This window comes from Excalfactoria chinensis, chromosome 1 (assembly GCF_039878825.1).
Source record: "Excalfactoria chinensis isolate bCotChi1 chromosome 1, bCotChi1.hap2, whole genome shotgun sequence".
Classification (NCBI taxonomy): Eukaryota; Metazoa; Chordata; class Aves; order Galliformes; family Phasianidae; genus Excalfactoria; species Excalfactoria chinensis.
Window position 1 is genome coordinate 164,548,236 of NC_092825.1, and position 13,610 is coordinate 164,561,845.

The following is a 13,610-nucleotide window of genomic DNA, read 5'->3' on the forward strand; positions in this document are numbered from 1 at the left end:
GGATTCACCTATATTACCTGCTTATGTAGACAGGGGTTTGAACTCACCTGGGCTCAGATAGAGTATTTCCAGATGTTGTTTTGATAGTGTTCCCATTATTAAAGCCTCCCTCTATCCTGTCATACCAACAGGTAAGCAACCTTTTATCATAATGGCAAGAGGAGAGCCTCAGATCCCAGTGAGCTGGTACACAACAACACATGCAATGACAGCACAGCTCTACTGAGCACAATGAAGTGCAATTTATTCCTAATGTCTTCTATGAGCATCCTGCCAGCTTTCCCTGTGCACAGCACATCATGACTCCTCCTAGCATTCTGGCATGAGCAAGTTACATCAGACTTGGAAATGTTTAATACAAAGCCTTCTTCCCCCATCAATCTAATTCTTGTTCAATAATAAGAATATACTCTGCAGCCACTCTGCCTCGGAGTCACTCAGTCCCTCTGAATTTTTCCAGTAGTATAAGCTTGGGAATTACTATGAGAATTGCCTTGGAGTGACAAATCTCAGGTGGCTTAAAGGGATGCATTCCAGGTGCCCCATGCAAAACTTGGCTGAGATAATACATGCCAGAGGGAGCACTGCTGGAGCATCTCTGTTCAGACTATCCTTGCCTGCCAGAGTGCTCTTTGGCAGCCTCAGTGCTTTGCCATAACAGAGAGCAGGCCCTAGGGATAATAAACACAGAAGCCAACTCATTTAAAAATGAGCCATCAAACAGTTAAAATTCAAAAAGTGAAACTTAATAGAGAAACTAATTAGCCCAGCATGTGTTTTGGATGCTTTTGTTTACTTTTTAACTATGATTTCAAGGGGAAGTCGTTCTCCTGCAAGTGTTTGGTGATTGCATCCATGAAGCGAAACTCACAGCTGTGCAAAGAAATAGCACAAGTAATGCCTTTCTTCCAGCTCCGCATCCCATACAAGAGTTATCCCTAAGAAGTTTATCTCTGGGCAGAACAGCTCGAAGGCTCACATAAGTAGCAGCAACCTGAGTTACCACCGTCTTATAAACTGAAGGGTCACAATTGCACACTGGAAAGGAAATCCAAGGAACTGTCAGCTGATGCTTTTGCTGGTTTTAAGGGCTGAAAAAAAGAAAAACCATCACTGATATCAATAAGTGATGCCACAAATAGCAAAAGCCTGGGAACTGCTGCTGCACCAGATGCTTCTGAGGATTAACTCATTTGCAGAGATTTTTGATGCGGGTATCTCCACTGGAATAAAATGGGTTTCTCCACCCACAGCCCCTGAACAGCCAGCAGATTGCTCCTGATATCTGGAAAGGATCTGCTACCTTGGATCTGCTTATCACCCCCTCCCCCCCCCCCCCCCCCCCCCCCCAAGCCAGGGGGCTATAGAGGCCTTCTGGCTACAAAGTAGTAACCTGGTTCTGTATCAAAGTGAACTAAGACGGGACAGATCTTTAATTGCTCATCACTGGGGAAACCCAGAATAGCAAATGATAACCATGGAGCGGCAATGGACAGAGCAAGTAAGTAGGCTTCTGGAGAGCAGTTCAAAGACATAGTGAGCCACAGTGAGATTACATTGGAATAAGTCATGTGAAAATTCACCAGAATTACTTTCCTGAAGACACACCACTCTGGACAGGCCTGCATTTGTAATACCAAGCTCAGTACTAAACCATTATGCAACAAACTTCATTGCTTGCTACCTCCTACTTCCAGCTACTTAGGACTTCAACAGTACCAAGCATTCTGCAGTCAGTTAACATTGCACTTGAGCAAGAACAGAATAACTATAAATAACAAGCTAAAACAATCCTTCTGTTGGGAAAGCATTTGCTCAATGTGCTTCAGTAGTCTTCTTAGCAAACCTCAGCATCCAGCTGGTGGCACAGGGGGAGGCATCCTCTTGCACTGCTTGTTGCTGGCCTTTCACCATATTACTGAGATATTCATCGTTATGCCTTGATTTTTTTCTCCTCCAGAGTGTTCAATCAGCCATTAAACCAGCCATAACATACAAGTCTCCACTATATTGTGCTTCACTCCTACCACTGTATGACTCTCCATAGAGCACATTACTTGGAGCCTGCAAATTCAGTTTGCAGTTCTGTCCCACACTGATTCCCGGTGCTTCCACCAGGAACATTGGAAATTACAACTGAGAGTTAAACTTGCAGGGAGGAAGTGCTGCTTCTCACTGGGTGCTGACTCCCCTGCCCTGCATCAGATGTGCTGCTGTTGCTTCACAGATGTGGAGAACTGCAAGTCTGCAATAGATGTGCTGCGAGCTCTTCTCTCCAGTAGCTTGCTAAATATAAAGCATTGCTTACTACATTCTAGTATAGTCCGCATGGAAACACACGCTGTGGAGATGTAAGACAGAAGTTTTAAGCCACCTTAATATTCACTATCACAACAGACAGCACCTTGCCTTTACTTTACCTTCACCATAAGAGAAGCTTTGCTGAAAACAGTTTCCTACCCACCCTCCCCCCCCAATGGAGCAAACTTTTACCTGCTATTTCCTATATCAGTAGCCAAATAACTACTCCCACCCCTAAAGAAAGAAATGAAGCAAGACCTGGTCTCATATCAGGAACTGCTTCAAAATTAGCCCCATGTATACAGCCTTGGAGAGCTTTCCCCAGCACTCCCAGTCTCAGGTAGTGATTTCCAATCTGGCAGTGCATTGCTCTGAGGATCACCTACAAAATCCCCCTTTTGTATGTCAAGACATCGCTCTATTCTGCTGATAAATAAAGCAAAAGAGTGAGAAGTTAATCCTCATCTTTGTACATGCAGCTCACCGCTACCACTCTCCTACAGCACGGGCTGTACTGCTTCCCACAGCAGATTGCAGAGATGGAAAGAGACAAGTAGTCGGGTATATTTAATTGCATTGGAAAACAGCAGACTGGCTGAGAGTTTGTGTAGCAGGAGATATGGAAAAGCCCACGCCCCTGCTTCAAACTGGGGGCGAGGAACAATAAAACATACAGCCCCTACACGGAGCATAAAGGGCACAAAACAATTCCTGTATGAAATCATGCAAATCGGAACAAGGCATTTATGCATCACATCATCTCTGGTTCAGGTAATATCAAGTACCTTCTCAGCACAGCCATCCAGTGCAAAGTTATATCCTGGATGCCAACACTTGGCATTTAATTATTTTGCTGCCAATACCTTAATATCAGTAAATATACCTAATGCTTCACTTGCTGGATCTTTGGAGTTTAATGCAGTGATCATACCAGGGCTCCTGCTGGCTTGCTCTCTCCACACCCAGAGTACTCGAAGACAGCAGGTCCCTCCAGGAGGTGCTGCGGGCTGCCCCGAGGCAGGGCACTGAGAGCAGCACTGCCTTCGGGGACCCCACAGGGACCGGGAGGGAAGGCAAGGGAAGAGAAGCAGCACAGAGCAGTGAAAGGTAATAAGAGCAGCCCGAGCAGGTGGCATTTACCAGCCCAGGTGAAGAGCTTTTCAAGTGAAGCGCTCATAAGAGCAGGGAGACCCAGATCCACTGCGCTGAGCTTTAAAGATTTCCGCACCGAAGGGAAACACCAGCTTGTAACTGACAGATGCTGCTTCGTTTCCTTGCATTATAGTTAAGATGAAGGAGATGCTGTTTAATGCCCCGGTAGGGCGGCAGTACCCACAGCTCCAGCAGCACACAGCAGCGTCTCCCGAGCGCGACCCTCGGCCGCACTCCCGGCTCGCACGCACCTCACGCCGTGCTACGCGGGACCCCGGCAGCCGAGCCCTTCTTTTACGAGCATCCTCCAAACTTTTGGCCGAGAAGATGCGACAACGCACAATACCGACCTCAGCAAGCAGCATTCACTCTGCTGTTCCACCACCCACCCATCGCAGCACCTCCAGCCGCCCAGCACCCGTTCCGCACCTCCCAGTGCTTTTTATGGGCTGCTTGACCACTGCACCCACCGCCAGCAGCCCCACACGAAGCACAGAGCGGACAACCCGCACGCAGCTCACCTGCCTCCCGCCGTCGCTACCACCACCTCCTCCCACCGGCAGGACGGAGCGGCGCAGCGCGGCGGCCGCCGGTTATATAGCGGCGGGGGCGCAGCTGCTGAGCTGAGCCGCTCCGAGCCGAACCGCAGCGCCCCCTGCCGCCCACGATCCGCAACACCACCCCGGGGCCTCCCAGCGGGGGCTCTGCGTCCCACCGAGGATAAGGGGCAAAGGCCGTAGTGCCACACGGTCCCTCCCCTGCCCGGGAACCGCTGAGGACGCCTAGAGAAAGTGCAGCGTTCTGACCTGTGAGGTGGCTCGTATCTGAGAGACTCGGAGGTCTGGGCACAAGTGCCCGCGGTCTGCAGCACAAACCAAACCCAGCCTTCAGGGCATCCCAGTAAAACTTCTGCAGCCCAGTGCCCCCCTGATCAGGCTGATGTTGCGGTCTTACATGGCAGGGTGGTCGTGTCATTTCTCAATGGTCTTGGGTCTTGGGAGGTGGTGGAGTCGCTGTTCCTGGCAGTGTTCAAGAGGCGTCTGGATGAGGAGCTATGAGATCTGGTTTAGTGGCTTGTGGTAGCAATGGTAATGGGAGGATGGTTGGACTGGATGATCTTGTAGGTCCTTTCCAACCTCATGATTTTAAGTTTTTATGATTTGGAGAGGTCCCAGTTGGCTGGAAGCTGGCAAACACCGTCCCAGTTTTCAGGAAGGGCAGGAAAGTAGACGCTGGTAATTACACACCTGTCAGTCTCACTTCAGTGCCTGGTAAAATTATGGAGACAATTATGCTGGGAATTACTGAAAAACACCAGGAGGACAACGCGGTCATTGGGCACAGCTAACACAGGTTCAGCAGGGCAAGGTCCCACTTAACTAACTTAATTTCCTTTCATGACAAGGTCACCCAATTAGTTGACCAAGGGAAACCAGCTGGCGGCTGGGGGTGAGGGAAAGGCTCTGCACCAGAGGGCGGTGGGCATGGAACAGCCTGCACAGGGCCGGAGCTCAGGGAGCGTTTGGACAGCCCTCAGACACTGGGACTGGATTTGGGGTGGTGCTGTGTGGGGTCAGGGGTTGGACTCAGTCATCCCTGTGGGTCCCTTCCAACTTTCCAAGGATATTCTATGATTCTATGATATAGCCTTATTCGCAGGAATGCAGCAACTTCCACATTTCTGCCTGTGCTCAGACACACTGTGCTTGCATCTGTCTGCAGTCTGAAGTGCCAAGCACCATCCCTGTGGCACCATCAGTCTCTTGTCCTTAAAGGACCTTCCTTTAAGGCTTCTCTTCCCTGCTGAAAAAGGAGACACCACCACCACACCAAAATGAATGACAAGCGTGAGTTAAAAAGACAGCAGAGACCTGGTGATGTGCTGGGAGCATCCCTCCAGCCAGTACCAAGGGCTCTGACAAGACCAACATTAGCATGTCTGTGATGGTTTGGGTATAGAGAGGTCTCACTGCTGCTGTTCCCCTCTTGTTTTCTCGAGCTGAGCAGATGCCTTGTTGCTCCCTTTGCACCTGCCCTCTGTCACGCTGGGACCCAGGTACATCAGCCCCTTTGAGTCCCCCATACCACAGTTACTGATTTGCAGAGAGCACTGATGCTTCTTGTCATGTCCAAAGTCATCACCAAGAGCCCCTTGGTGCTGGGGCTTACAGGGAATGTAGGTCTCGCTATGCTCTTGCACTCGGAATAGCCCACTGGCTGTATTAAAACAGCACAATAACTGAGAAAGCCCAACCTCACACACTGTATTAATCAAACTTCCAAGACCTACGCTATGGAAAAGCAAATCCATGCTGGCATTGAGTTTCTCCATTCAAGAATTGTTTTAACAAACATTTATCACGCCTTGACTTCTGATTGAACTCTCAAAGATTATTCATGTCATTATCCCACCAAATTAAAAGCTATTTAGCTGCAGAACAGGGGCTCCACTTCAGTTCTAGATTCCGTGCGGAGGTGAAATTATCTGTGGTAGATAATTCACTTAAGTGTGTTTTTCATGAACATCCAGAAGAGAGATCAGCAGACTGCACACAAATGAACAGGGAAGTATTTCATGACTCCAACAAACAACAAAACGATGCAAAAGAAAGTGATGGGAAGCTGAAGCAGGAGTGACTTCAACAAATGTGGGCAGAGAGCTTCCAGCACAGTTTCAAGCTGAAACAACTGCTGACGGGGTTTGGGAACACACTGTTGCTGCTGCGAAGAGGTGGCAGGAGAGCTTCATATGTAAATCTGGAATCACAACACAGTGAGGAGTCCAGAGCAGGTGGTGACAGTATGGTGTGAGCACTGGGAACGGTGCTGCTGGAGCTGGGCTGACACAACTTTGTCCCTCGTGTTTAAGATGTTCAATGTATGCCCTGCTCCTTGCAGTAAAACACCGTGCCTGTGGGCTGCAGCAAAGCTATTGGTTTAGACAGGATAAATTAAAGTAATAAAGAGAGAGAGAGAGAGAGAGAAGGGAAGCATTTTCATGTTAGTGATACTGTCTTAGGGCCACGGGGGGACCAAGTGGGAGATTGGGATCAGGCAATGTGCAGCATGGATATTACAGTCTGTGTCATTTAGTCTCCGGATCACAGCAGCTGTGTTCACATTAAAGACAGAACTGGTGGTGCCAGAAGGCTACATGAGGTTTATTTCTCTGTAGAAATAAGCAAGAGAAAGGCCCATCTATTATAATTTAAACTTTACCTTAAACTTCACCAGTGAAAACTTGAGTGCTGGCTTCCTTGTGCTGGAATGAGGCCACCTGAGTTGACTTAGGCATCTTCTGGCTTTGAGCAGCTGTGATAACATCAGCTCTTTTACAGTGATCAACATGAGGGCTGAGAACATCACTTAAGGTGTTATAAGTGCAATTAAAGTAGGACAAATACTGTGTCAAAATAAGCACGGAGGATCTGCTGGGGCTGTGACTGCTGCTCTTCTTAGCAGCAGAGAACCTGGCTTGTCACAAACCTGTACTGGTCAGATGTAGTGGGGCTCTATATAAGGCACAGCTAAATCAGCCGATTCCCTCATTCATGAATGTTCACTGCTTAATTTAATGGGAAATAAAATGCTGTAGCCAGAGCAAATCTATCACATAAAGCTAACAGCCTGGCCGGGAAAATATCAGCCTTATCTATCAAGTCAATTGCTCCTTGATTCAATGTTAGGAGGAATATCTCACACACTGAAATCACTGGTGACTGAAAACCCTGCAAAAGCATTGCACGAGGAACGGTAGCAGCAATAACCCACTTGTTTTTGAATGGAGTACAACTAACAACTATCAATTTCTGACTTGCCCAAATAGCCCCAGACACAGAAAAACTATCACCATATGAATGCGGCTTCGACCCCTTAGGATCAGCCCGACTTCCATTCTCAATCCGATTCTTCCTCAGTAGCCATCTTATTCCTCCTATTCGACCTGGAAATCGCCTTACTTCTACCCCTTCCATGAGCCATCCAACTACAATCCCCTATGACGACCCTCACCTGAGCCACCACTATCCTCACTCTCCTCACCCTAGGTCTCATCTACGAATGAACCCAAGGAGGACTAGAATGAGCAGAATAACAGAAAGTTAGTCTAACCAAGACAGCTGGTTTCGACCCAGCAAATTATAGCCAACACCTATAACTTTCTTATGTCTCCCTTACACTTCAGCTTCTACTCAGCATTTACATTCAGCAGCCTAGGATTAGCATTTCATCGCACCCACCTAATCTCCGCCCTACTATGTCTAGAGAGCATAATACTATCTATATTTATCCCCCTCTCAATATGACCAGTACAAAACCAAACCCCATCATTCACAATCACACCTATCCTAATACTAGCCTTCTCCGCATGCGAAGCTGGCACCGGCCTAGCAATACTGGTAGCCTCCACACGAACACATGGCTCCGACCACCTACACAACCTCAACCTATTACAATGCTAAAAATCATCTTACCAACAATAATACTCCTACCAACAACCCTTCTATCCCCCACAAAATTCATATGAACCAACACCACAACTCATAGCCTCCTAATCGCCACAATTAGCCTACACTGACTAACCCCATCATACTACCCACTAAAAAACCTTACCCCTTGAACAGGAAATGATCAAATCTCAACCCCATTATTAGTCCTCTCCTGCTGGTTCCTCCCACTTATAATCATAGCTAGCCAAGGCCATCTCCAACATGAACGTGAGGATGAGTGCAAACCCTCTTTTTAAAATGGCTCCAATGAATTTAAGCTGTGAATTCAAAGTCTTCTGGGATCACAGTGCCTGCCTCTTTGAGCTGGGCTGCTGCTTGATAACGGTAACAAACCACTGCAGACAGACGATAAAGCGGTTTGATGTGAGTTCCTGTGAGTGACACCACAGAAGAAATCTGTCCCACGAGAGCCAAGGAATCTCAGCCATAGAGGAGAGCAATCACAGTCAGATACAAGCGACAGCTCACCCTGCACATCGACCTCCTGTCTGGATAATGAGAATTCAATACACAACCATGGGCCAAAGGGGTTTTTCATGTGAGCACTTCCTAATCATCACGGTAAGATTACACAGTTTGTGTAACAAAGGCACAGTGTTAGTGGGTTTTGGTTTGTTTTTTGTTTTTGTTGTTTTTTTTTTTTTGCTTGTTTGTTTGTTTTTCATAGTATCACAGTATCGTGCGAGTTGGAAGGGACCTTAGAGATCATCGAGTCCAACTCCCGGGATTCGAGCCCTCTGTGTAGCAGAGCGGCAGTTTTACCCCTTGCGCCACAAGGGAGATTCGAACCCGGGCCCTCTGGTGTTGCAAGCGGCGGTTCTAACACCGTGTGCCATTCTCATTTGCATTAAGGAAGCATTACAGTAGAGCAATACGACTCTATGCATTTTATGAATTTTCATTGATTTCTTAATTTGCTCTGTGTATACCCACAATAATCTGCGCAGGCTGTGTCCAGTGCTTTTATTGCCACAGACCATAGAGGGTCATTAGATCAGGACAATTCCCATTCAAATAGTAGTATCTAAGGCAAGGGGATGGTCAGCACAACCCAACATAGCACCAAGAGCAAAGCATTATCTGCCTACACAGAGCTGCATCAGATGCCAGGCTGTGGTATGGCTGAGGACAAGGGCAGGGTCCTGGCTTTGCAGCTCTAGGGAGATCAGCCCCACCACTGCTTTCTCACTGCTCCTCCTCAGCAGGGCAGGGGGGAAAATGGGATGAGAGTATATGTTGAGGTAATGACAGTGAGATCACTCATCGATTCTTTCTATAGAATAGATGGTGAATCATTGGAATGGGCTGCCCAGGAGGTGGTGGAATCACCATCCCTGCAGGTGCAGGAGATGTGAACCGAGGAGAATGTGTCACCAAGGGACGTGGTTAGTGGGCTTGGGGGGATGGGTTGGCAGTTGAAGTAGATGATGCTACTGATCTTTTCTAATATTAATGGCTCTATAATTCTTTTATTCAATTACCATTATGGACAGACCTGTCCATAACCTGGGGAGGTTATACTGATAACAGACTAGAACAGTGAGAACTACAAGCAAAGCATAGCACCTTCCCCCCATTCTCCTTCTCCCACCTCCTCCACAGACTGGAGAATGGGGGTTGTGGTCACTCCATAGTGCTTTGTCTCTTCTGCTCCTTCATAGTCACTCTCTGCCCTGCTCCACATGAGCTCCCTCCCATGGGTGCCATTCTTCCTGAATTGATCCCACATGGGCATCCCACAGAATGCAGCTCCCCCAGCCCTTCTGCCCATGGACTGCAGGGATGTGGGTGAAGAGATGTGTTTCTACTTCTGACAGAGCAATTAGATTAGCTTATGTGTATCGAGCAGCTCTGGGGCCAGATGGCAACTGATCCCATAGAAGACCATTTCTGCTCCATGGACAGAAAGTTTCCCTGCCTTTCCAAGCACCCAGCTGGAGGGCTGTACGAGGATAGGGGCAGGAGGGAGCATGGTGGGGAAGGAATAGCAAGGAGACCTCCTTTCTCACCTGACAGTGGATGTGAAACTACAGCCTGAGCTTAAAACCGCCACCCACGTTGCAGATACAAAGGATAGAAAGAAAGGAAAGGTGTAGAAGAGTTGTCCTGTATGACCAGCAGAAAGCAGACCTGCAGCCTTTCTCAAATACCATGGGTAAGAGCAAGGACCTGGATTTAATAACATGTTAAAGTTAAGGCAGGAATATGTATGCACGCAGCTCTCCGCCAGCAGCACTTCTATGTCCATCATGTCCCTGTCCTTCACTTTGGGGATCCACCACTTATGGCTCAAGCGCTTGTCTCACTCACCACCCTCACTGCTGTGATCTCCATCCTTCCCTTGGCTGGCTCTTGATTTATCTAAGGAGGAGGGAAAGGAGGGGGAAAATTTGACTATTGAAAAGAAGTGGCTCAGTGCTGTCAGAAATTTTACATCAAGCATTCAACCTTGCAGGTGAAGGGACTGAGTTCAGTGTGTAGTGAAGCAGCTTTTCCAATCTGAATTAATGACACAGAGGAGGACGTGTCAGGAGCTGCAGAAATAAAGCTTAAATATATGGGGACTGTGTGATGTTGAGAATGAAGGGGCACTAGCAGAATCCTCCACGTCATCCCCTGAAGGTGATCTGGGTTTCCAGAGCAGTTCACTGATCAAAAACACATTGGCTGTTTTATCTGTGACAACAAACATCCAGCAGCAATCTTTCCTAGTGAGTGTTTGGGTGCCTCTTTCTGATCAGTCACACTGAGCATCGTCTTCTCCAGCTGAACCAAAATCAGTCAGTGTGAAAGACAGACATGAGGATAACAGCTGGGCATGCAGACTCTTAGAGCAGCCAAAATAATTTCTGGCAGTGATCTTCTCATTAGTTGTGATGGGAAAAAAACTGCTTTGTTATGCACTGCAATGCTAACCCTCCTGCTTTTCAGAAACATGTTCTTGGTGGGAAGGGGAGCACATCGTCACATTAGACAAAATATGTTTGAAGACACCTCACAGTTCATCCAAGATTCACGAGCACAGTCCTGCTGAAAAGGACCGGGGGTATTGGTTGATGGGAAGCTGGACATTAACAGCAATTTGCCCTCACAGCCCAGAAAGCCAACAATATCCTGAGCTGCATCCAAAGCAGCATGGCCAGCAGGATGAGAGAAGTGATCCTGCCCCCCTGCTCTATGATAATGGGGCCTCACCTGGAGCACTGCATCCAGATGTAGAGCCCTCAGTGCAGGAGAGACATGGAGCTGTTGGAGTGCATCCATTGGGCCACAAATTGATCCAAGGGATGGAACAGCTCCCTCTGAGGACAGGCTGAGAGAAGGATGAGGGGAGACCTGAGAGCGGCCTTTTGGTATATGTAGGGGGGCTGTGAGAAAGAAGGGGACAGATTCTTTAGCAGAGTCTGTTGTGATAGAACAAAGGGAAATGGTTTCAAACTAAAAGAGGGGAGATTTAGACTGGGTATAAGGGAGAGTTTTTTACAGTAAGAGTGGTGAAGCACTGGCACAGGTTGCCCAGAGAGGTGGTTGATGCCCTGTCCCCAAAGACATTTAAGCTCAGGCTGGACAGGGCTCTGAGCAACCTGGTGGATCTGTAGGTGCCCCTGTTCATTGCAAGAATTTGTGCTAGATGGTATTTAAGGGTCCCTTTCAACTCAAACAATTCTATGATTCTATGATTTGAGTTTCTGAGACACTGAACGTTGCAGCTTTAGGGTGGAGAGAAAAACCCAAGCACATCTAGAATCAGAGGTTTGTATTTGATGGTGTTACACTGATGCTTTTGGGGATGCAGACAGGTCGGCTCTGCGTGCACAAAGCAGTGAGGGAGAGATGAGTTTGTGTAGAGGGGCTGGGAGCCTTGTCAGACCTGTGGTCATTCTCAGCATTCAGGTCACCATCATTGCAATGCTTGCAGTGGGTTCTTGTGAACTGATATTCAAGAACAAACTCTTCTGTTTCCTACTGGTCTGGTTTCCACCAAGACTTTGTGAGTGAGCAGTAGGCAGCTAGAGCCAGTTCCTTCTGGCTGTCACTGTTTGCACCTGTGACAAATCAGACACACAGGAGTCACAGAGAAGAGCAAGTCATTTCTAACAGTGTTTCTGTTAGGATTGTCTCCTCTGAAGTCTTACAGCTCAGGGTGCTCTGAAGGGAACAAACAGGGATTGCAGTACATACCCAAGAACTGATTAGCCCCATACAGGACTGCTGGAACAACCTTATCTTTGCAGTCATATCAATGACCATCTGTGCTGCTTACCAAAAATCAGTATTGCACAGAAAACAGAACCATCTCAGTTTTATCATGGCATCAGCTGGGTTTCCTCCGAGCATCTTTGGATAATAGCACTGAAGAAAATAACAGCTGGTTTATGGTAGAGCTGCCACCACTTGTGATACTCCACTGTGGATAATTCTTAGGGAAAAGCTCAGCATGAAATAAATATGTGAGGGAGAAGCATAGCTACAGAGGAGGAAAACAACAACCACACAGCCACAGCCAGGAAAGCAAAGGGAACTGACACTGCAAGATGCTGGAGGAGCATTCACAGGGTAATGAGGCTGGCGAGGCTGTGACAGGCAGCAGGGCTGCAGCATCCTTGACTGCCAAAGATGCTGTTCCAGGAAACAACACCACAAATGAAGTGGAAGGGGAACAGTGACAGTGATTCTGACATCTCCCAACACAGCAGAATGCTCCAGAAAGTGCTTAAGCAGGTTGGCGAGCAGCAGTGATGTTCTGGCTCTGCATGACAGTCACAGAGAGAGGGAGCAAGGAAAAAAGAGCTTATTTGCAGCAGAGTTCTTTACATTGCAGAATACTAAAGATTTTCTCCTATGTATCATACAGCAAGAACTGTTATTTATGCCACTGTTTTATTAAAACCTGTTCCTGTTCTTACAAAGTCCTATTCTTACTGTCAAACACCTCCAGCTTTGTGGTATCATCCAGTAATACCCCAGTGTTCTGCTGCGTGCTTTCATATGCACTAAAGTGCAGCAACTGGGACCACTTAGGATTCAGGGAGCATTGAGGTACTTTCCTTCCTTTCTTTCCACTGCCACAAGGTTTCATCAGGCACCCCTGAGCCTCAGTTTGGCTGCAGAGAAAACTTCAGAAAGTTCAAAACTTCCCCACGGTTCCTTGTCAAAAGGGAATTGAATCTGAAGAGGAGGTGGCTGGGGTTAGCTGAACCCCCTCCTCACCTGCCCTTGCAAAGCTGAACGTTTCATAGGTTCACAGAATCACAAAATGGGTTGGGTCGGAAGGGACCTTAAAGCCTGTCCAATTCCACCCCTCTGCCATGGGCTGGCTGCCACCCACCAGCTCAGGCTGCACAGAGCCCCATCCAGCAAAAATCAACAGCTTGTATCTGTAAGTGCTGGGATTCTACATACATCTTTACCAGATTGAAAGGGTAAATAATGCTCTCTGAGCCAACAGTTGTTTCTGCAAGATTTGCTTTCTTTTAGCATGACTGAGATGCTCTGGTCATATATGCCCAGCTCAGCCTGTCCTGAGTCTGGAGAAGTGAAAAAGGATTATAATCCAGGATGAAACCATGAGTCCAATCGAGGGCATCTGTGCCTGCCGCACTGTTAGCAGCTGCTGCATTGTCTTCCAATACCATTCAATCTCTTTGC

The 13,610-nt window shown here is 47.7% G+C and overlaps 1 protein-coding gene across 2 annotated transcripts in view; it reads right to left on the reverse strand.

The window, feature by feature from the left end:
- The window catches only part of MTUS2 (microtubule associated scaffold protein 2), a 247,728-nt gene extending 243,694 nt beyond the window's left edge, over window positions 1–4,034 (reverse strand). Inside the window, exon 1 of one of the 2 annotated variants that reach the window (XM_072326396.1) lies at window positions 3,975–4,034. The gene's annotated coding sequence lies outside the window, so the exon portion shown is untranslated. Of the gene's footprint in view, window positions 1–47; window positions 137–3,974 lie in introns of those variants that run through there. The other variant, XM_072326397.1, reaches the window with a different exon arrangement.
- Window positions 4,035–13,610: the final 9,576 nt, after the last annotated feature.